Consider the following 22,901-nt stretch of genomic DNA (forward strand, 5'->3'; position numbering starts at 1 on the left):
CTAGTCTTCTTATTATTATTACAGGGCATGAAAATGCACTGCACTGTTCTTCCTAGGCAACTTCAACAACTTCTTATTCCGCTTACCACTTTTTCCGTACGCAATTTCTCTTGAACAGTTTAACTTAGAAACTTCATTCAAACTTTGTAACGTAGGTCTTCAAACGGACCAAGCTGCTATGTCTTTTCAACTTTTATACTTTTTAAACTATTAACTCTTTAACTGCCACGGAATTCTAGAATACTGCACCCCCTCACTGCCAGAGCAACATTCTAAATCCCCCAAAAATCTGCTGGATATTGTCAAACTGTGTATAAAGTATCTGTTTTCTGGTTTTACACTACTTTTTGATAGCTACAGTCAAATAACAAAGGATGTTACACCACTGCCTCTATTTAGGGCTCCAAAAACATTGTGTATGTCATTGTGGTCATTACAAACAGCAGTTGCACAATACAATTTGTAATATGTACTAATGAATTATCACCTCAAAAACACACACAATAGATAATATTCATAGGAAGATATGTAATTTAATCAATTAATAATATATTATTACATACTCTAAATATTCACACATCTCATTACATCATTACAAAATTATTGAGTAGCAAACTTATAACATACAACGTGACAAACGGTAGGCGGTTTCAATTCAGATAAATCAGGTAGTCTAACAAACAGTGACATGTTAATCATGTAGTACCATGCATGTCATTATTCATGCTGTTCCTTTGCAATTAAATTCAGGTCCAGAAAGGTTTAGAATGACTAAACATAAACACCCCTGTAGTAAAATTGAACAATAAATATAAATAATAAGTTCTTTTTGGTAATTGAGGGGCAGCCGTGGCCTACTGGTTAGCGCTTTGAACTAACCGGAGGGTTGCCCATTCGAATCCCGACCAGTAGGAACGGCTGAAGTGCCCTTGAGCAAGGTGTGTGCTTCACCTCACTGTATGTTCACTGTGTGCTGAGTGTGTTTCACTAATTCACGGATTGGGATAAATGCAGAGACCAAATTTCCCTCACGGGATCAAAAGAGTATATATACTATTGTATTGGTGACAAACCAAGATACTTTGCACATGACAATTTGCAGATCATAAAAGAAAAAATGTCCACCTGCTGGGGTGTTTTTTTAACATCTGCAAACAGTAAAGGACTAACATAGGTTAAGTTCTTGTGAGCACACTAACAGCAGAGACCAGTGTTGTGCCCGGGGAGCAACCTATATGTGGCCACAATACTCATGTTCTCTGTGATTCATTTCCTATTTTGCCTTTGAAAACACATTGGATTAGATCCATGTTTCATTTGAGTATACAGCTACATGTAATAACTGTTGAAGTGAACAAAAAAGAACTCTGAACATCTTTTGGAAACTAGTGTACTACTAGCCAGCTACTTGCTAGCCAGCTACTATAGCCAGTTCAAGTTTTGTATTGATTTCTAAAAATGAACAGTAAAACCTCTACACTGGTAGAGATTTGAACAAACAATAAATATCAGTTCAAGTTTTGTATGAATTTCTGAAAATGAACAGTAAAACCTCTACACTGGTAGAGATTTGAACAAATAAACAATATCAGTTCAAGTTTTGTATAGATTTCTAAAAATGAACAGTAAAACCTCTGCACTGGTAGAGATTTGAACAAACAATATCAGTTCAAGTTTTGTATAGATTTCTAAAAACGAACAGCAAGACCTCTACACTGGTAGAGATTTGAACAAACAAACAATAAATATCAGTTCAAGTTTTGTATAGATTTCTAAAAACGAACAGTAAAACCTCCACACTGGTAGAGATTTGAACAAACAAACAGTAAATATCAGTTCAAGTTTTGTATAGATTTCTAAAAATGAACAGTAAAACCTCCACACTGGTAGAGATTTGAACAAACAAACAGTAAATATCAGTTCAAGTTTTGTATAGATTTCTAAAAATGAACAGTAAAACCTCCACACTGGTACAGATTTGAACAAACTAACAGTAAATATCAGTTCAAGTTTTGTATAGATTTCTAAAAATGAACAGTAACTGATTGGAAGAACTAATCATTTGAACTGATTGAAAGAACTGATAATTTGAACTGATTGAAAGAACTGATAATTTGAACTGATTGAAAGAACTGATCCTTTGAACTGATTGAAAGAAGGCTGATTTAACTGATTGAAAGTGCTCCTAGACAACCTAGGCTGGTAGTGGTGGATGCCTGAGATGGAAGATTCTGAAAAAAAAGGGAAAAAAAACTATATTTAGAGAAGAAAATTCAAACAAAATGGAACATTTTGGCAAATGTCTACATTTATAGTTATTAGCAGTGTAATTTAACGTGCATAAATAACTTTTATATAATCAATAGTAGTAATTATTACATTGTATGAAACAAGGAAAATGCATATCAACATGTGCATATTAAAATTAATGTAATTTACCAGATATGTTTAAGCAGGCAGCCACTTACAACAACCGGACAGACATAGAGGAGTATACAGACACTGTAACCTCTTACATCACCAAGTGCATCGATGATGTGACCCACACAAAAGACATCATCACTCGGGCTAACTGGAAGCCATGGCTGACAGGGGATGTCCTCAGGCTGCTGAGGGCCAGAGACAAAGCCTACAGAGCTGGGGATGAAGCTGGCATGAAAACAGTGAGAGCCAACCTGTCCCGTGGCATCAAGGAAGCAAAAAAGGAATACACTCACAAGATAACCACCCACTTCAAAGACAGCAGGAACGCACAAAGCCTATGGCAGGGCATTCAGGCCCTCACGGACTACAAGCCCGCGCCACAGAGCTGTGAGAGCAACATCCCTCTGCTCAACAACCTGAACCGCTTCTTTGCTCGCTTTGAAGCACAAAACAGCACCTGCCCACAGAAGACCCATCCCCCTCTACATGAGCAGCCCCTGTGCCTCTCTGCCGACAGCGTGAAGAGGACACTTGCTGCTATCAACACCCGTAAGGCAACAGGTCCAGACAACATCCCAGGTCGTGCGCTGAAGGACTGCGCAGGGGAGCTTAAGGATGTCTTCACAGACATCTTTAACACTTCCCTGAAGCAAGCCATCGTCCCATCATGTTTCAAAGCTGCCACCATCATACCTGTGCCGAAGAAAACTGCTCCATCCTGCTTCAATGACTACCGCCCTGTGGCACTGACACCCATCATCATGAAGTGCTTTGAGCGGCTTGTCATGTCACATATCAAAGCCATTCTCCCCCCCACCCTGGACCCCTTCCAGTTTGCATACCGAGCCAAGCGGTCTACAGAGGATGCAATCTGCTCTGCCCTCCACCCAGCCCTCACCCACCTGGAAAAAAGAGACTCATATGTGAGATTGCTGTTTATAGACTTCAGTTCTGCATTCAACACCATAATACCACAACAACTCATCTGCAAACTTGACAAACTGGGACTCAGTACCTACCTCTGCAACTGGCTACTGGACTTCCTCTGTCAGAGGCCCCAAGTAGTACGTGTTGGCAACAATACCTCAAGCAGCATCACACTGAGCACAGGGGCCCCCCAAGGCTGCGTGCTCAGTCCGCTGCTCTTCACCCTGCTGACGCATGACTGCACTGCAACCTACAGCAACAATCACATAGTGAAATTTGCTGACGACACAACTCTGGTGGGTCTCATCACTAAGGGCAACGAGACTCAATACAGGTTGGAGGTCGACCATCTGACCACGTGGTGCAGGGACAACAACCTCCTGCTGAACGTCAGCAAGACCAAAGAGATTGTTGTTGACTTCCGGAGAGGTCACACCCAACACCTGCCACTGACCATCGACGGTGCTGTGGTGGAGAGAGCGAGCAGCACCAAATTCCTGGGGGTGCACATCAGTGAAGACCTCTCCTGGACCACCAACACTGCATCACTGGCGAAGAGAGCTCAGTGCCGCCTGTACTTCCTGCGGAAACTCAGGCGAGCAAGTGCTCCACCAGCCATCATGACCACATTCTACCGAGGCACCATCGAGAGCATCCTCTCCAGCTGTATCGCTGTGTGGGGCGGAAGCTGCACTGAATACAACAGGAAAGCCCTGCAGCGCATAGTGAACACAGCTGGAAGGATTATTGGTGCTTCACTCCCCTCCCTGAAGGACATTTACACCACCCACCTCACCCGCAAGGCGACCAAAATTGTGAGTGATGCAAGTCACCCCGCTCACAATCTGTTTGATCTACTGCCCTCTGGGAAGAGGTACAGAAGCCTGCGCTCCCGCACTACCAGACTCACCAACAGCTTCATACACCAAGCTGTAAGGATGCTGAACTCTCTCCCTCCTCTCCCCCCTCCACCCTCAGCTACATAACATCCTGGACATTGGACCCAAAATGGCCGCCTGCACTACTCCACTTGCACACTTGTACACTTTACAACTTGGTGTTGTTGTCCTGAAAACACAACACTTCTGCTGCTCTTACATAACTTGCACCACTATGCCACTTTCTTTCTTACTTAGGTCAAACAGAACTACCCAAGCCTTTTATTGGCCTGACTTTGCACTAGTATTTTATTGACTGTCTATGCACAATTTCAACCAAATTTTGCTGCTCTTATTTTTTCATTATTATATGTGCCCTCTTATTTACTTATTTACTTACTTTTTTGTTTACTTGAATGTTATGTTTGTCTGTGGACCTAAATTGGTAAAATATGTCTTGTCTTCACCGTGGGATAGTGAGAAACGTAATTTCGATCTCTTTGTATGTCTGGAACATGTGAAGAAATTGACAATAAAGCTGACTTTGACTTTGACTTTGACTGTTTGAGTGAGACAAATAGGGTGCATGTAATAGGGTGAATAATGTAATGTGAAATAAAATAAAAAAAAATCATTATTGTGCTCATATAGCTTCACACAACCTGCCTGCAGAGTGACAAGAAAACCCTAAATTGATGTATTTTAATCCAGGTATTTGGTAGTAGAATTGCTGTGTAAAAACAATATTGAACTGGTGATTGTGGGGTTGATAAATGCTATAAGGCAGAACCTTAGCTGTAGGGATATCTATCACCAACTACACAGTGGCTCCATTTTCAAAAAACTCCTGAAGACCCAGCTCTTTAGAGAACATCTCCTCTCATAGCACTACTTAGAACAAGTCTTGCAGATCCTAGTACTTACCACCTGTCTTGAACTGACACTCAACTGTTTAAAAACAGCACTCACTGATGCACTTATTCTTACTGTACTCTACTGTTTTTAAATTGTCCTAAAATTGTTGAGAGAATTGCTTTAAAACTTAAACTGCTACCATGTTAGTCGCTTTGGTTAAAAATGTGTTAGCCTAATGTAATGTAATATTACTTAAGCATGTTTTAGTGGCAAGAAGCGTTAAGTCTATATTTTATCCATTATCCATGTTTAATCACTCTTCCATTTTATAGCTTGTAATGTTGTCTGAATATATCTAATATCATTTTCCTATTGTTTTTAGAAGGATACCAGTACGTAGTCAAAGAGAAAGATATGCACTCGGCATTGTGACTGTTTCCTAATCTCAGGGATCCTTACTCCACCAATGGCTATGTAAGATTTTACTCATTTCCATTTAAGGTAATACAGAATAATAATGGCCAACTATTGATCTGGATAATCATAGTTCTTGCCCACATTATTTTGCAGGAACACTTCTACGATGCTGCAAGAGGGACGGGCTATCTGGCATGGCGCCTAAAGCAACGAGTGTCGCAGCGTTTGGTCAAGAACAGATCGGGAGCCTTGGAATACATGAACACCATGAGCTTTTTAAGGAGGTAGACTTTCTAATGAGGAGACACAGCACTCAAAAAATCCTCCATAGAAATGCATGGGGTTAGTTTGTAACGTATGGTGTTGTTTACACACATCACACCCACTCCGTGGCAAAACATGGACATGTGAATACATTGAGCCAATCATGTGGTGTGTTGTGAAGACATTGTGCCAATCATGTGTTGTGATCTTGCCGCTGGAGCAAGATTGGTGTTGTGAAGCCTGCTGAAATAGATGCCCGATAAGTGCCCAAAAAGCGTTGCAATATGGCTGCTGAGTGGAGGGACTTGCCTAAAAGGACTTTGCGTATACCCACATGTAACATCACTTCATGGTGCATTATCTGTCTTGCTTATGGAAAATTGGCCCATTATTGCACATGTCTAGTAATAGGTTTGAAGAAAAACACATGTTTGTGAAATTGTAAAAAATCTCTTGATTATATTGTTTTATTTCTTGTTTATGAAATGTTTACTCAGTGTTGCAGAGCATTTTCATGCATATGTGGTTATGGATTGTGAGGAACATTGTTTTATTGTTACAGTCAATGATTTGTATGAGTATAAGACCTTTGCTCAACAAAATGCTTATGGACCAAACTTTGACACATATATTGTACCTCTGCACATTTATTTGAGCCATATCATGGCAAATATTAATAAAAAAAGAAAAGTAACTAATTTGCAGTGGTTTGTTTAATATGTTTATTTTGATAAATATATGGCTCTAGAAACTAATTCATTAATTACTCCAATAGAGTTAATTTTGAAACTCTGATAAGAGTTAATTATGAATCACTGATGGAGTTAATGATACACTCCAATAGAGTTAATTTGAACTCTGATAGAGTTAATTATGAAACACTAGGCTAGTGTTAATACGGCAACACTATGGCAAGTGTTATTTTAACACTGATGAGTGAGGATTATATAAACTCTGGAATAGTGTTAAAATTAACACATGTAGAGTAAAATTAACACTGGCCGATTTACTGTGTGCTGTGTGTGCGTGTGCTGTGTGTGTGTGTGCTGTGTGTGTTGTGTGTGTGTGTGTGTGTTGTGTGTGTGCTGTGTGTGCTGTGATATCACTGTCCTGATGTGACACAACCAATATAAGATAGTTAGTTAGCTAAGCTAGTTCAGAGTGCAAATGTAGCAAAGGCATAATTTAGTGTAAATAAAGTTTTGTCTCTTTAGTGAACTTCCCCATATCTCTTTTGTAATATGTGTTAATCTTTTAATGGTTCTGTTAATGGTTTTGCTATTGTTTCCGATGGGGCATTAATTGGTGTTACACACCTGTAGACTTTCTCACGTTTTGGAAGTCTGGAAAGGGGTAAGCTGGCTTTGTAAATCCTGCGAAGTTGAAATGCTTTAAAACTGTGTATTTCTTATTTTACTTAAGATATTATCCTTTTATATGATGTAAGAATGTTCTGTGACACCTCCGTTATTTTTTATTAGATTGAATATGCAAATTAGCGTCGTAAATTCATTTGAAGAAAACCGATTGTTATCTGAGTAGCCTTTTGACTGGGTGCTAACGGGTGCATTACTTTGTAGGATGCCAGAACTCTTTTCGTCTGCATGTCTTCATTGATTGCCCTGTCTGTTGTCTTCCAGGTATGTTTGCCTTAGAAAATGTAAAAAAAACAAGATTTGTCATGTCTCTTATTACTGTACGGTTTATTTCATGTTTTGTATATTGTAACTTATACTATACGATCAAGTGCACTGCTACTACTATTGTAGGCTGTTTATTTCACACTGGATCATCTTGGAACAAAATGTACTGAACAGTATATATCTTACATTATGTTATGTATTTTTATTTGTTTCTCACGTTTTGGAAGTCTGGAAAGGGGATGCCAGAACTCTTTTCGTCTGCATGTCGTCATTGATTGCCCTGTCTGTTGTCTTCTAGTCTGGAAAGGGACCAGGAATAAATGCTGACAAATCAACTCTTCGCCTCCAGTACATCACTTCTAGCCATAGAAAGACTTTTTAGTTATTAATCATGTAACTGACTGGTTAAAGTTGGTTACACAAACATGTTGCTGAACAGTGCAGATTCATCTATTTATAATTGACAGGAGCGTCTGTGTGTGTGTGTGTGTGTGTGTGTGCCACATATTTGTCAAACCGGTTGTCTGGTTGATTTCAAACTTGGCAGGTGACTTTCTGCGGGTAAGTGCAGTGCCAAGTTCGACATTGTTTGGAAAAGAAATGCAAAAGATAAATATTAACTAGAAATGCAATTCCAAGGAATTACCAGTGCATGAAAATGCTAAAGTTGTGATGTAAAATATCATGTATAGTTAAAACAGATAATACAGAGATGGTTACTACGGTGATGCTAGGATAAACATGGTGGTTGCATAGCTTAATAAAAGTTGATAGTTTAAAAGTAGACTGTTTAAAAGCTGAATGTAGATAGTTTAAAAGTTGTTGATAGACAGTAGATAGTTTAAAAGTTGTTGATAGACAGCTAGTTTAATAGATAGTTTAATGATAGTTTAAAAGTAGACCGTTTAAAAGTTGAAGGTAAATAGTTTAAAAGTTGTTGACAGACTGGAAGTTGAATGAATGTTGATATTCAAATAGTTTAATGGCTGTGTATAGGTAGATATTTGACGATAACTGAAAGTTGGAATGGCTCTAATGTTTGCTAGCAGTTATGCTAAGATTTTTAACTATGCTAACCATGCTACTTAGCTAATGTTTTATAGCAGTGCTAGCAATGCTAACCATGCTACTTAGCAAACGTTTTCTAGCAGTTTAATGAATGTTGATATTCAAATAGTTTAATGGCTGTGTATAGGTAGATATTTGACGATAACTGAAAGTTGGAATGGCTCTAATGTTTGCTAGCAGTTATGCTAAGATTTGTAATTCTGCTAACCATGCTACTTAGCTAATGTTTTATAGCAGTGCTAGCAATGCTAACCTGCTAACCATGCTACTTAGCAAACGTTTTCTAGCAGTTTAATGAATGTTGATATTCAAATAGTTTAATGGCTGTGTATAGGTAGATATTTGACGATAACTGAAAGTTGGAATGGCTCTAATGTTTGCTAGCAGTTATGCTAAGATTTTTAACTATGCTAACCATGCTACTTAGCTAATGTTTTATAGCAGTGCTAGCAATGCTAACCTGCTAACCATGCTACTTAGCAAACGTTTTATAGCAGTTTAATGAATGTTGATATTCAAATAGTTTAATGGCTGTGTATAGGTAGATATTTGACGATAACTGAAAGTTGGAATGGCTCTAATGTTTGCTAGCAGTTATGCTAAGATTTGTAATTCTGCTAACCATGCTACTTAGCTAATGTTTTATAATAGTGCTAACAATGCTAACATGCTAACCATGCTACTTAGCTAACTTACTAGCTAACGCGAGACACGGCAGGTGAAAACATCGTTTTTTCATGCACTGGTCAATTTCGAGATTTTGAGCTAGTATGTTACCTTAGCATGTATTCTATCACACTACTACAACAAAAAAGTCAGATTTACACATTTAGGTGTTTATTTCATTATATTGTGTCTACTCGCGCCTGTATATTTCTCCTAAATTCAGCAAAAGTTAGCATTCTAACCTTGCATGCACTCCCGCGACCGTGGTCCAAAACATAACATGTGTACTACCGTTGGAAAGCTCTGTTTTTCCTGTATCACGCTATGTGATCCATATATGGACACTTCCTTTGTATCAGCAACCAATCGCGAAAGTTCAAAGGCGAGTCTAGGCTGAGAACGGAATCTCATTGGCTGTCTTTCAAGGCTGTTTTCTCAAAATGAGTTTCCGCTCACACTCTGAACTCAAAAACTCCACTTCAGAAGCACGTACATACACCAAACTTTCTGGATTTATGCCTAACTATATGTCGAAGATTTCTACAGAGGGGTTTGTTGATATATTATTCCTAGCCTGACTTAGATGACATTTTATGCCTAAAAACATGGAAAAAAGCGATTTTTTGGGGCTAGTGACATAATTTTCTGATTTACAGGATAACAAAAGTAGATATTCATAAATCCCTCTGTAAATGTTTCCCCATCTAATATCTGAACACAATGAAAACATAATTTTGAACTTGGCTGTATCCAATGCTCAGGTTTCGTGCCATAAAATGTATGCAAATTAGCGCATATTTAATTAGATAATGCATCATTTGCATATGTAAACATTAAATTACAGCAAACTTGTAATACATTTTTTTCTCATATTAATGTAAGTAATCAACTGGGGAAGTTTCATAGTGATATCTGCTTGTTAAAAATGTTACCCTATTCACCTGTAGTGTCTCGCCTTAACCCTTTCGTGCCCGTGCCGAACATTCCATTTTTGGTGCTGGAGGACCTCCTTACACAAAAAACCTTATTTCTTGAGTATAATACATACCATCAATGGGATATACATACCATTGTAATCAGAAGGGTCAGTTCTATCAAATGATGTAAAATACATATGGTAATGTTGATATAGTAATGAACAGTCTTTGAAAATCCTCTCCAAATGTATACCGAAATTCGTTAAAATTGAATTTCATTCGCATAAAAATGAATTTTCATCATATTTCTATATGAGATAGAGAAAAATATAGAGTGTATGACATGTTCAGCAAGTTGTGGGCTATTTAACAAAAAAGACTGAATTGGAATATCATTAACCTTTCAAAAGTTATGATAAATTAAGTGATAAGTGTAAAAAAATGCAGGAAACAGGATTTAGAATGTTGACAGAATTCACATTCTCTTTCTCACCAAAAACATAAAAGTATGCATAAAAACTAATAATGAAGTCAGACACAATGGTTTAGATTTATTTGGTCCATAAGAATAAACCATTTATTTGTATATAAGCAAATGCTACAGTCAACAATAATGATATATAAAAGAAAAACATGTACCTTACCAGTAATACAGGAAGTAAATATACTGTATATTTATTGAAGATCAATTCTGAAGAGACATAGAATACATTTGATTCAACAGATACAACTTCCTTATATAAATTAATGTAATATGAAAATGATATACATCTATAAAATGTATTATTTATGAAAAGCTAGGAATACAATCAACTTCAACATCACTCAAAAATCAATGTGTCTAAACATTTGAAAGTGGATTACATAGAACAAGCCTGTTGAGAATAAACACATACACACATATAAACACAAACTCACACACACACACACACACACACAGAGGAGGATAGGGAAAGGTGGGGTGGGGAACCTGAAGGTTAAACACAGAGGACCTATGACTCATAACGAAACGCATCCCCTTCTGTAGAATGCCAAATCTAACAGCAATTTTGTTTACCAAAAAAGCAGTCACCTACCGCTAAACTCCAGGCCATACAAGCTACTTTAGTGTTATTATGTATTGTTTTTATAACAAAGCACACAATTTTTCTTTGGCTCCTGCTGTACAGGAATATGTACTTGATGAAAAGACGACAGAGTAGTAGTTGGAGCAGCTGAAGGCGAGGCTGAAATTTTGACGGAAATGCCTGCCAGCTGTTGTGATAGATTTTCGCCAAAGTCTTTCTGGCTGTAGCTACCAAACCTAGGTTCAACACCAGATTCTGCATTGCCAAACTTGAAATAATAAGAAACTACTGAAACAGCAATGTCAATGGAGAAAAAGTGTACACAATATGTATTTCTCATTTGGTCAACGCTCCCTGATCCCTTCAGAGACTTGGTTCCCCAGTAGCAATGGATATTAGGGAGGGAAGTGAAGTCCCATGTCAATGATCAATCCCAGAAAACTGTGAAACTCTTCTGGGTTCTCTTCGTCCCATGCCCCTGCACTGTGTGTTTGCATACGACGGCCTACTAAGCACAACCTCCCACCCGTTCCGGTGGGTAAAACCACATATGCCTGGGACAACAACATAAAAATCAACATAACAAGTCTATTTCACAGTGTTTTAGTGGCAGTCTACACCACCCTACGCACGCCACCTAAATCTATACCTTCTTCCTCCATCCTCACATGGTCTTCAACATTGTGATCGCAAGCTCATCAGCAGTCAGCCACCTCTTCAGGCCTGCAAGGAGGTCTGTGTAGGTCTTGTCATCCTCCATCTGAAACAACAGTAAAATCATACAAATGTAATACATTTATTAATTTAAAAAATAAAATCACAAAACTACAGATGTGTGCGTGTGTGCACATACATACACAAGAAGAGGTAGCCTAAACTATTGAAGCATTTTGAGTAACTCAAAAATATTTAGAAGTATGAAAAGTAATTTTATTACACATGGGTTTAGCTACCCTAAATCTGATTGCCTGGCTGGCATTAAGATAAAGACAGATTACATTTCACCTAGTAACTAACTGCTTAAATGCAATAATGACATTTCTGACATAATATGTGATTTCACATCATGTTTTCTATAAAACTACATATTGAGAAGAGTAGAATATCAAGTCATGCCATCTTAGAAAATGTTGAGACAAGCACGTCTGATGTTTGTCATTTAGAAGCAAGGTAAAACAGTTCACTACAAACTGCCTAGCGAGGTAACAACCCGATGAGAGGCAATACGTCAATTAGCACTACATTTCTGACAGAATCCGTGATTTCACATCTTGTTTTCTACAACTACATATTGAGAGGAGTAAAAATATCGCTCAACTTATTTCATGTAAGAGAACGCAACTTAGAAACGCGGCGCCCATTGATTTATTCAGCTTTGGTATGCTATACTGACTTGCCAATATAATGCTTACCTAACAAGCAAATTAGTACTAGAAAACAAACTTACTTACAGGTAATATACTAATAGGTTTTTAAATGAAATTGTCAAATGAAAATAACTGATATCAAAAGCAAACGAGAATACTGCAAGCAGTTCAGAGTAATGCAGCTAGCTAAAGTTACATGACGATGCACTTAGCCCCCGCTATGCCATAATGTTGACGCTGATGAGAAAGCATATTACTGTCAAATAACATGATTTTATGACTACAAATTAAGATTAACCATAACTAGAAACGATGTAAAATATATATTACCTCAGTTTATCCAGCTGTGTGGTTTCCAGTCGAGATAAACTCCAACGAAGTGCAGGTGGCATCTGGCGGTCCATGTTAAAATGTATGACTGAAGTGAAAAGTTTTTTTCACGACTCATCTTCAAGTATCCAAAACATTTCGCGCCATAAACCCCTTAACCAATCATATCAAATTGAAGCTTATGTTGTCAGCATTACGGGGAAGATTTCAGAAATAAAATCAGTCATTGGACAGCTGAGATATTAGATGATTGGTCATCGTTAAAATTTTAACGAAATTAGAACGGTCGGGCTTGTAAGGGTTAACTAACATTTTCTAGCAGTTTTGCTAAACATTTTCTAGCAGTTTTGCTAGCAATGCTAACATGCTAACTATGTTAACCATGTGACTTAGTTAACCAAGCTTATCATTTTTAGTAGTTATGCTAACTATGCTAACTAACATGCTAACATGTTAGCATGCTAACTATGCTAACCTTGTTACTTAGCTAACCTAGCTAATCATTTTTAACAGTTTTGCTAAAAATGCTAACTAGCATGCTAACTATGCTAACCATGTTACTTAGCTAATCATTTTTAGCAGTTTTGCTAAAAATGCTAATTAGCATGTTAGCATGCTAACTATGCTAACCATTTATTTAGCTAACTTAGCTAATCATTTTTAGCAGTTTTGCTAAAAATGCTAACTAGCATGCTAGCATGCTAACTATGCTAACCATATTATTTAGCTAACCTAGCTAATCATTTTTAGCAGTTTTGTTAAAAATGCTAACAATGCTAACTTTGTTAACCATGCTAACTAGCTACAGTGGGTAGGAGTCATAGTTGATGAAAAGTGTTGACAGTTGATGACAAGTTAAAAGTTGTTGATAGACAGCTAGTGAATGTATATAGTTTAAAAGTTGAAAAGTTGAATGTAGATAGTTTAAAAGTTGTTGATAGACAACTAGTTTGATAGACAGCTAGTTTAATAGATAGATATAATAGATAGATAGAATAGAAAGTAGACCGTTTAAAAGTTGAATGTAAAAAGTTCAGTAGTTTAATGGGTTACATTGTTTAACAGTGGATTATTGTAGTGAGGACTTTTATTTTGAAACAGTTTTGGGCAGAGGAAACAGTTGAATAGGATGTGTAGTCTTAATTGACCCAGATTGTATGCTTAAAGCCTGAGGCTGCAGGTGGCCTGAACACCTGCCATAGGATTCTAATTGCTTAACGGCTGTATTATGATGTCACAATCGGCAATGTTAAGTCTATGGGGATTTTTTAAACGTTTTTCTTTAACCCGTTTACTGCCAACGGTGCATATATGCGCCCACAATGAGTGTGTTCTAGAATGCCAAGGGTGCATATGTGCGCCCAAGGAGCATCATCATTGCCGCGCTAACATGTAGCCAATTAAAACATCGTTACTGTGCTGTTGCTATGTTGATATGATAGTAAACATGTTCTAGACAGATCACGATTGGTTAATATTTCACAAATATGCTAATTACGTCATTCACAAACTTCAAAAAACAAATTAGCATCAGCTAAATATCAAGCTATCTAGCTAGCACACAGAGAGAGTTTGCGATTGCGGTACCGTGAATTTACGACCATGGAGGAGAGTTTTAATTTCAACTGGGACAGTGACAGCGATGAGGAGTTTTTTGGATTTGGAGAGGAGGACTTGGAGGGGGTCCTGTGTGGTCCAGGGGAGGACGAGGAGGGAGTCGAAGAAGGAGGAGCGGCCGGCAACTTCACCGAGGCCGGCGACTTCACTGGCTGTGGTGAGGGAGACGCCACGCGGGAGTGGCTAGATGTGACAGGCAAGACGGTGGCCACTGAGGGGGAGAGGAAGCGATCTGATGGGAGGATCCCTTTTGTACACACCAACCCACGACCTGGTCCGCAGAGAGTTTGGGATTGTAGTGATCCATACCTTTTTTTTAAAGCCTTTTTTAGCGATTGTGTCATTGATCTCATGGTGGCTGAGACAAACCGCTATGCTGAGGCGTTAGCTTCCACCGAGCTAGCGAGTCACTCTCGTTTACGTGACTATAAACCCACTGATCGCTCTGAGATGGAGGCGTTTTTGGCCATTCAGATCAGCATGGGTCTGACTAGAAAGCCTCAAATCGCTGATTACTGGAGCACCCAAAGTTCACTGGGCTTGACACCAAATTTCGCCCGTGTAATGACACGCAACCGCTTTCAGCTCTTGTCCTCCTGCATCCACTTCAATGACAACTCTCTGAGGTTGGAGAGAGGTCAGCCGGGTTATGATCCACTTTTTAAAATCCGCCCACTTATGGATCTAGTCCTGAAGAGTTTTCAGAGCGAGTACTACCCCCACGAACACCTCTCCATTGATGAATCCATGGTTTCATTTCGTGGAAGGGTGTTTTTTCGTCAGTACGTGCCAAATAAAAGACACCGGTTTGGTCTGAAGAATTTTGTCCTATCAGACGCGACAAGTAATTACACATACCTGTGGCACGTATACACTGGAGGGGCCTTCAACTACGATCGCTGTCTGGGTATTGGCCATAGTTCAGTTGTTGGCTTGCTAAGGGAAGCCAAGCTTTTGGGGAAGGGACACAGTCTCTATACTGACAGCTACTACACCTCACCCGCTCTTTTCCAAGAGCTCCACCGGCAAAACACCGGCGTGTGTGGAACTGTTCGTGTGAACAGGAAAGGCATGCCCCCTCAACTCCATGGTCTGAAACTGCGGCCTTCAGATCCCCCTGTGTTTTTTGAAAAACGTCCACTTTTAACTGCGTCTTTTCGTGATGCTGGCACAGTCACCGTCCTCTCCACAGTGCACGACAATCTCGTTATCACCAAACGAGTGCGTAGCAAGGGGCCTGATGGCTACAGAACTTTGCGCAAGCCAAAGAGCGTGGAGGACTACAACCGCTTCATGGGAGGGGTAGATCGCGGAGACCAGCTATGCTCCTATTACAGCTACCAACACCGTGCAATGAAGTGGTACCATCGGATGTTCCATCATATCCGAGAGGTCGCACGAACGGCTACTGAGACGGAGGCAAATTGAGCTCACTCCTCCTCCCAGGCCAATCAGCACACCGTTAGTGCCCGTGCGTCTCACTGGTCGACACTTTCTCGGACAACACGAGAAATCGCGTCCGGACTGCAAAGTCTGTTCCACGCGGAAGCGCAGTCCAGATGACGCACATAGAGGGAGGAAGCAGACACCTTTCTTCTGCAAGACCTGTCCAGACCACCCTGCACTGTGCCCCACTGACTGCTTTGAGATGTACCATACAAAGCTTGTGTACAAACACTGGTGAGATGTTGTTTGCTTATTATAGTAGGCTATCTAGTATGCGTATCTGCTAGTATCAAAGTCAAAGTCAAAGTCAGCTTTATTGTCAATTTCTTCTCATGTTCCAGACATACAAAGAGATCGAAATTACGTTTCTCACTATCCCATGGTGAAGACAAGACATATTTTACCAATTTAAGTCCACAGACAAACATAACATTCAAGTAAACAAAAAAGTAAGTAAATAAGAGGGCACATATAATAATGAAAAAAAATAAGAGCAGCAAAATTTGGTTGAAATTGTGCATAGACAGTCAATAAAATACTAGTGCAAAGTCAGGCCAATAAAAGGCTTGGGTAGTTCTGTTTGACCTAAGTAAGAAAGAAAGTGACATAGTGGTGCAAGTTATGTAAGAGCAGCAGAAGTGTTGTGTTTTCAGGACAACAACAACAAGTTGTAAAGTGTGCAAGTGGAGTAGTGCACGCGGCCATTGTGGGTCCAATGTCCAGGATGTTATGTAGCTGAGGGTGGAGGGGGGAGAGGAGGGAGAGAGTTCAGCATCCTTACAGCTTGGTGTATGAAGCTGTTGGTGAGTCTGGTAGTGCGGGAGCGCATACGAGTCTCTTTTTTCCAGGTGGGTGAGGGCTGGGTGGAGGGCAGAGCAGATTGCATCCTCTGTAGACCGCTTGGCTCGGTATGCAAACTGGAAGGGGTCCAGGGTGGGGGGGAGAATGGCTTTGATATGTGACATGACAAGCCGCTCAAAGCACTTCATGATGATGGGTGTCAGTGCCACAGGGCGGTAGTCATTGAAGCAGGATGGAGCAGTTTTCTTCGGCACAGGTATGATGGTGGCAGCTTTGAAACATGATGGGACGATGGCTTGCTTCAGGGAAGTGTTAAAGATGTCTGTGAAGACATCCTTAAGCTCCCCTGCGCAGTCCTTCAGCGCACGACCTGGGATGTTGTCTGGACCTGTTGCCTTACGGGTGTTGATAGCAGCAAGTGTCCTCTTCACGCTGTCGGCAGAGAGGCACAGGGGCTGCTCATGTAGAGGGGGATGGGTCTTCTGTGGGCAGGTGCTGTTTTGTGCTTCAAAGCGAGCAAAGAAGCGGTTCAGGTTGTTGAGCAGAGGGATGTTGCTCTCACAGCTCTGTGGCGCGGGCTTGTAGTCCGTGAGGGCCTGAATGCCCTGCCATAGGCTTTGTGCGTTCCTGCTGTCTTTGAAGTGGGTGGTTATCTTGTGAGTGTATTCCTTTTTTGCTTCCTTGATGCCACGGGACAGGTTGGCTCTCGCTGTTCTCATGCCAGCTTCATCCCCAGCTCTGTAGGCTTTGTCTCTGGCCCTCAGCAGCCTGAGGACATCCCCTGTCAGCCATAGCTTCCAGTTAGCCCGAGTGATGATGTCTTTTGTGTGGGTCACATCATCGATGCACTTGGTGATGTAAGAGGTTACAGTGTCTGTATACTCCTCTATGTCTGTCCGGTTGTTGTAAGTGGCTGCCTGCTTAAACATTTCCCAGTCTGTTGTGTCAAAGCAGTCTTGAAGAGCATTGGAGGCTCCTTCAGGCCACACTTTTACCTGCTTACGAACCGGTTTGTTCGCTTTTACCCTTTGTCTGTATGCGGGCATTAGCATAACAGTGATATGGTCTGAAAGTCCAATGTGGGGGAGGGGGGTGGCTTTGTATGCTCCTTTGTGTGTAGTGTAGACCAGGTCCAGGATGTTATCTCCTCTTGTTGGAATATCAACATGCTGGTGTAGCTTTGGAAGTACAGTTTTGAGATCAGCATGGTTAAAATCTCCAGTGAAGATGGTGAAACCGTCTGGGTGTGCCGTCTGTTGTTCACTGACAGCCTGGTACAGTTCACTAAGAGCCGCGTTCTTATCGCTGTTGTTGTTGGTAGGCGGGATGTATACTGCGACTGGCAGAATCGCAGTAATTTCCCTTGGCAGGTAAAAAGGACGGCACTTTATGATCATAAACTCTGCCAGTGGTGAGCAGTGTTTGCATACTACTACAGTGTCCCGGCACCATTCGTCACGGATGTAAACACAGATTCCTCCTCCTCGTGATTTACCTCCCTTTACAATGGCCCTGTCTGCTCGATAGCATGCTAGCTGCTCCAGTTGTACAGCAGAGTCCGTAATGTTGTCATTTAACCAAGTCTCAGTGAAGACGAGCACACAGCAGTTACTCACTGTCCGGTTCGTTGATCTCAGCAGTCGTATGTGATCCATTTTGTTGTCCAGTGATCGTACATTTGCCAGGATGAATGGATGGTATGGCTGGGCGAGTTGGGCTGGCCGCTAGCCTGGCCCGGACGCCTCCGCGCTTGCCCCTCTTCTGCTTCCTCGCACACCGCTTCCGACGCTTTCTTTCCGGGGGAGGAGTAGCAGGCGAGTCCGGTGTTGTTGCAGGCCGGAGTAGTCCGAGTTCCTTTAGCGTCTCTGTTGCAAAGTCCAGAACGCTGCAAAACTTGCTTTTGCAGATGTCAATTAAAAACTGCCTGCTGTACTTGTAGTACGACGTAGTAAGACGAGACGAACACGTAAAACTTTCGGACAAACACTTTTTAAGCGAACAAAACACCGTACGGTTGGGACAGAGAGAGGTCGCTGCGTGTGTACACGCCGCCATCTTGGATCAAAAAAAAAAAATCAATTGTCAATTGTGATGTTATGTTACACTGTTCTCTCACTTTGAATGAATGGAACGATAACATTGGATCAATGTAAAAATGGCACTACCACTGAAAAGTCTGAGTAGGGATGTCCCGAGATGACCCCACCCATGGAATCCCTCTCGTTCAGTCAGAAAAGAGTTAATAGTTTGACTGGGCCTAACTGTTGTATACAATTAGACTAATTTATTCAAAACAAAACATACCCATGGACCAGGATATTCAGAAGATGCCTTTTTGTACAGTGTGTCAAGGTGCTCTACTATACTCCTCCATTATTTCCTCTCCCATTTAACTCTTCTCCAGAACCTCCTGGACCATCTATGCGTAAAAAAAAGAAACAATAACAGTGATACACTTGTAAAGAGAAAACTTACATGCACCCTCTAAAAAGTGTAACTCCAGAGTACAAACAAGAAAGTTAAGGGGGCAGGTAGAACGTTAAAAAACAAACGCTATTTAATACCACTGATAGTGCTCAAAATATAATTACACTTCTGTGGTTGTGTTGTGAGGGTCTCTACAGACAAACAGAAGTATTGTAAACTTCGGAAAGTGTACAGAGAGGTTATAACAAGACCTGTATCTGAAGGAAGCAAATTGCTTGGCTTCGTGTTCCAGTAGCATGAAATCAGTGGGATTTTGATCTTGCAGCACTGGATCTGCAAGCAGATCTGACTGAATCTAATAAACATACTTTACGTTCAGCCAGATCTGTGCAGAGCTGCAAGATTGAATGTGCCCACTGATTTGACACTACCGGAACACGAAGCCAGGCTTCTGCATTTTGGAGACGAGACAGACAAGGATTTCTCCTAGTGATATTTTAATTTTAAATGCTCACCTGTTTGACCTTTTTCTGCTGAATCTCCTATGGCAGAGGTGTTCTCTTCTTTTGCACCAGTGGACTGATGTGCCTTGTTTGAAGAACAAGAAAAAAAAAATTGGAATCTTAAAGGGCTGCTTTAAGAATTTCGGTCTCCGATTTTATTTCACTTAATTCAACTAAAGGGTGACAAAATCTTTTTTTTTAACCCACTTTATTTGGCGTGAACAACGCGTTTCGCATTTTGCTTCATCAGGTTTGAAGCAAATTGCGAAACGCGTTGTTCACGCCAAATACAGTCAACAAAATATACCCTCCAGCGTGCGATTAATACTAGTTTTTGACTTTTTAATAGTTCAAATGTATTTCATAAGGATCTGCATTAACTCCAGCTAGGATACAAAGTGTGTGTGTGAAATCATTAAGAAACATGCCTAAGGTCAGGCTGATTCATAGTCTAAACAAGCTAGAAAAAAAAAAAAACTCACATAAAACCTCACCTTCTCGAATGAAACTTTCAAAAGAAAAACCAGGCTGCAGTTTGAGGTACTTTTTTCTCCATGGTACTGGACATTGATGAGCATTTTGCTGACCCTGTTAAAACAAAGAAAATGACTACATCAATATAAGAACTACAATGATTTGACTATCAGCAGTATATCAACTAACCAGCAAAGGACTTCTAAACTTTATTCTGACATATACCACAGGCTACCAAATGTTTCAACCGCAAGTGTTTTTGTCTTAAAATATGTTCATATAATCCCTACTTTTTAAGCAACATGACTGGTAATAACTTAAATAATTTCATTAGGCAGTAAACTCGTCTACATATTACCATATCCATAAAAAAATGCTCATAATTTCAGAGAATTAACATTTCTTACTCTGCTCAGCTGTAACGTTATGCCTGATGGACTGAATATCCTTATGCACGTGCTTGCAAGCTAGTACTGAACCACAATTTCTACAAATATCTAAAATTAGTATCAGCTAGCTAACTTCTATACTCTTTGGCTTACCTGCACAAGTTAGGAAACAAAGAAATTGATCTTACCCAAATAAAGCCAACAGACTCTTAACTAATACCAGTGCCATACAGAGAATGGAGACTGCACTGAACCAACAAGGCTAACGGTTACCTTACACCTCTGTTTGCTACAAATGCCTAACAGTTAAACGAATGCCCTCGTGGTCTCAGCTAATGTTAGCTAGTAGCATTTTTTTTATATAACCAAGCAAATAGTGTTCAGTTCAACCAAACGTCAATTAGTCGACAGACTGTTATAATTAGTCAGTCAACAGATTAATTTGTGCCAGGTGAGCATTTAGCAGCACACTAACGTTAGATCGCTATGAACAGTGGAGTCCTGGCTGTAACTAATGTTAACCAGCTACGTTAGCATGTTAGAGCTATTCCCTCAGTGGGTAACGTTAGTACTATTCAAATTCCAACCGCCTTTTCGAATTTCAGAAAGGACTTTAAGACGTTGTCGACTCCAATATTATATTAATGTCGGTTTGTGCTCACCGAAGTTATGTTAGCTTGCTGGATGTTTTACTAAACATTTTCTGAGCTAGCTAGCGACCTTGCTACTAGCTAGCGACCAAGCTAACGTCACCAATATTTCATAGTAGGTAAAACACGTTGGTATGAAAACATATACCTGTGATGTGACATTACTTAATTGTGTATTTGTCGTAGTTTTCATGCTAGCTTACAGAAGTAGAGGGAACAAATGACTTTACCTTTTACTATCCCACGCTGTACTTCAATGGCGTCCATCTTCTTTTCAAAAATCTCAACTGAAGAACCGGAAGTGTAAATGACTCCACCCCAGAGTACGTACATTCACACCCACTTAAAACACTAAGTTGTGAGTTTTAATTACACCGTGGGTGTACATGTTTGTTCAAACAACTCCCGATGTTACACTAATTAACACTAATGAACACTGAAAAATATGTCTCTGAAAAATTAACACTTAATAACACTGTCAATTTTACTGTGCACACACAGCACACACACACAGCACACACAACACACACAGCACACACAGCACACACACACACACACAACACACACAGCACATACAACACACACAGCACACACACACATACACAACACACACAGCACACACAGAACACACAGCACACACAGCACACACACACACACAGGACACACAGCACACACACACACACAGGACACACACACACAACACACACAGCACACACAGGACACACACACACACAGAACAGTGTTATCACACCACACACAGGACACACAGCACACACAGGACACACACACACACAGCACACACAGGACACACACACACACAGGACACACACACACAGCACACACAGGACACACACACACACAGGACAGTGTTATCACAGCACACACAGGACAGACACACACACAGGACACACACACACACAGCACACACAGGACACACACACACACACAGGACAGTGTTATCACAGCACACACAGCACACACAGACTAATAAGTCTAAAAATGAAAATTCGTTGAGAATGATAAGGCCTGATGTGATGTCCAGCCAAATAACCCTGACCAGTAGGGCACGGCTGCTAATGTCCACTTATTCGACCACGCGGAGATGCTGATGTACCCTCACTCAACCACGCGGAGATGCTGATGTACCCTCACTCCTCACTCAACCACGCGGAGATGCTGATGTACCCTCACTCGACCACGCGGAGATGCTGATGTACCCTCACTCGACCACGCGGAGATGCTGATGTACCCTCACTCCTCACTCGACCACGCGGAGATGCTGATGTACCCTCACTCGACCACGCGGAGATGCTGATGTACCCTCACTCCTCACTCGACCACGCGGAGATGCTGATGTACCCTCACTCCTCACTCGACCACGCGGAGATGCTGTTTATGACACACACGCACATGACGTCCGCATCATGTCTGAATCACCCAAAGGGTCGGACCTCCATTTGACAAAAATGTTTTGCAGGTGCAGAGGACATGTCTGAAAGCAGTTAGAGAGAAAGAGTGTGTGGGTGTGTGTGTGTTTGTGTCATAGCCTGTGTGTGTCAGAGAGAGAGTCAGAAAGTGTGTGTGTGTGTGTTAGAGAGAGAGAGAGTGTGTGTGTGTGTGTGTGTTTGTGTCATAGCCTGTGTGTGTCAGAGAGAGAGTCAGAAAGTGTGTGTGTGTGTGTGTGTGTGTTAGAGAGAGAGAGAGTGTGTGGGTGTGTTTGTGTCATAGCCTGTGTGTGTCAGAGAGAGAGTCAGAAAGTGTGTGTGTGTGT

The 22,901-nt window shown here is 40.7% G+C and overlaps 2 long non-coding RNA genes across 3 annotated transcripts; one reads left to right on the plus strand and one right to left on the minus strand.

The window, feature by feature from the left end:
* The first annotated feature begins 4,882 nt into the window (after positions 1–4,882).
* Positions 4,883–5,862, plus strand: LOC121684206. Its single transcript, XR_006023062.1, has 3 exons — positions 4,883–4,940; positions 5,467–5,558; positions 5,655–5,862. It is a non-coding gene; the product is annotated as an uncharacterized LOC121684206 (long non-coding RNA).
* A 13,140-nt stretch (positions 5,863–19,002) lies between these two features.
* Positions 19,003–21,571, minus strand: LOC121684673. Of its 2 annotated transcripts, none has more exons than XR_006023168.1 (4): positions 21,361–21,571; positions 20,112–20,205; positions 19,639–19,702; positions 19,003–19,106 (listed from the first exon to the last, which is right to left on the minus strand). It is a non-coding gene; the product is annotated as an uncharacterized LOC121684673 (long non-coding RNA). The 2 variants fall into 2 exon arrangements; XR_006023167.1 differs by having other exon boundaries at positions 19,004–19,106; positions 19,630–19,702.
* Between the last annotated feature and the right edge of the window lie 1,330 nt (positions 21,572–22,901).

The sequence above is a fragment of the Alosa sapidissima genome, chromosome 15, assembly GCF_018492685.1.
Source record: "Alosa sapidissima isolate fAloSap1 chromosome 15, fAloSap1.pri, whole genome shotgun sequence".
Lineage (NCBI taxonomy): Eukaryota > Metazoa > Chordata > Actinopteri > Clupeiformes > Clupeidae > Alosa > Alosa sapidissima.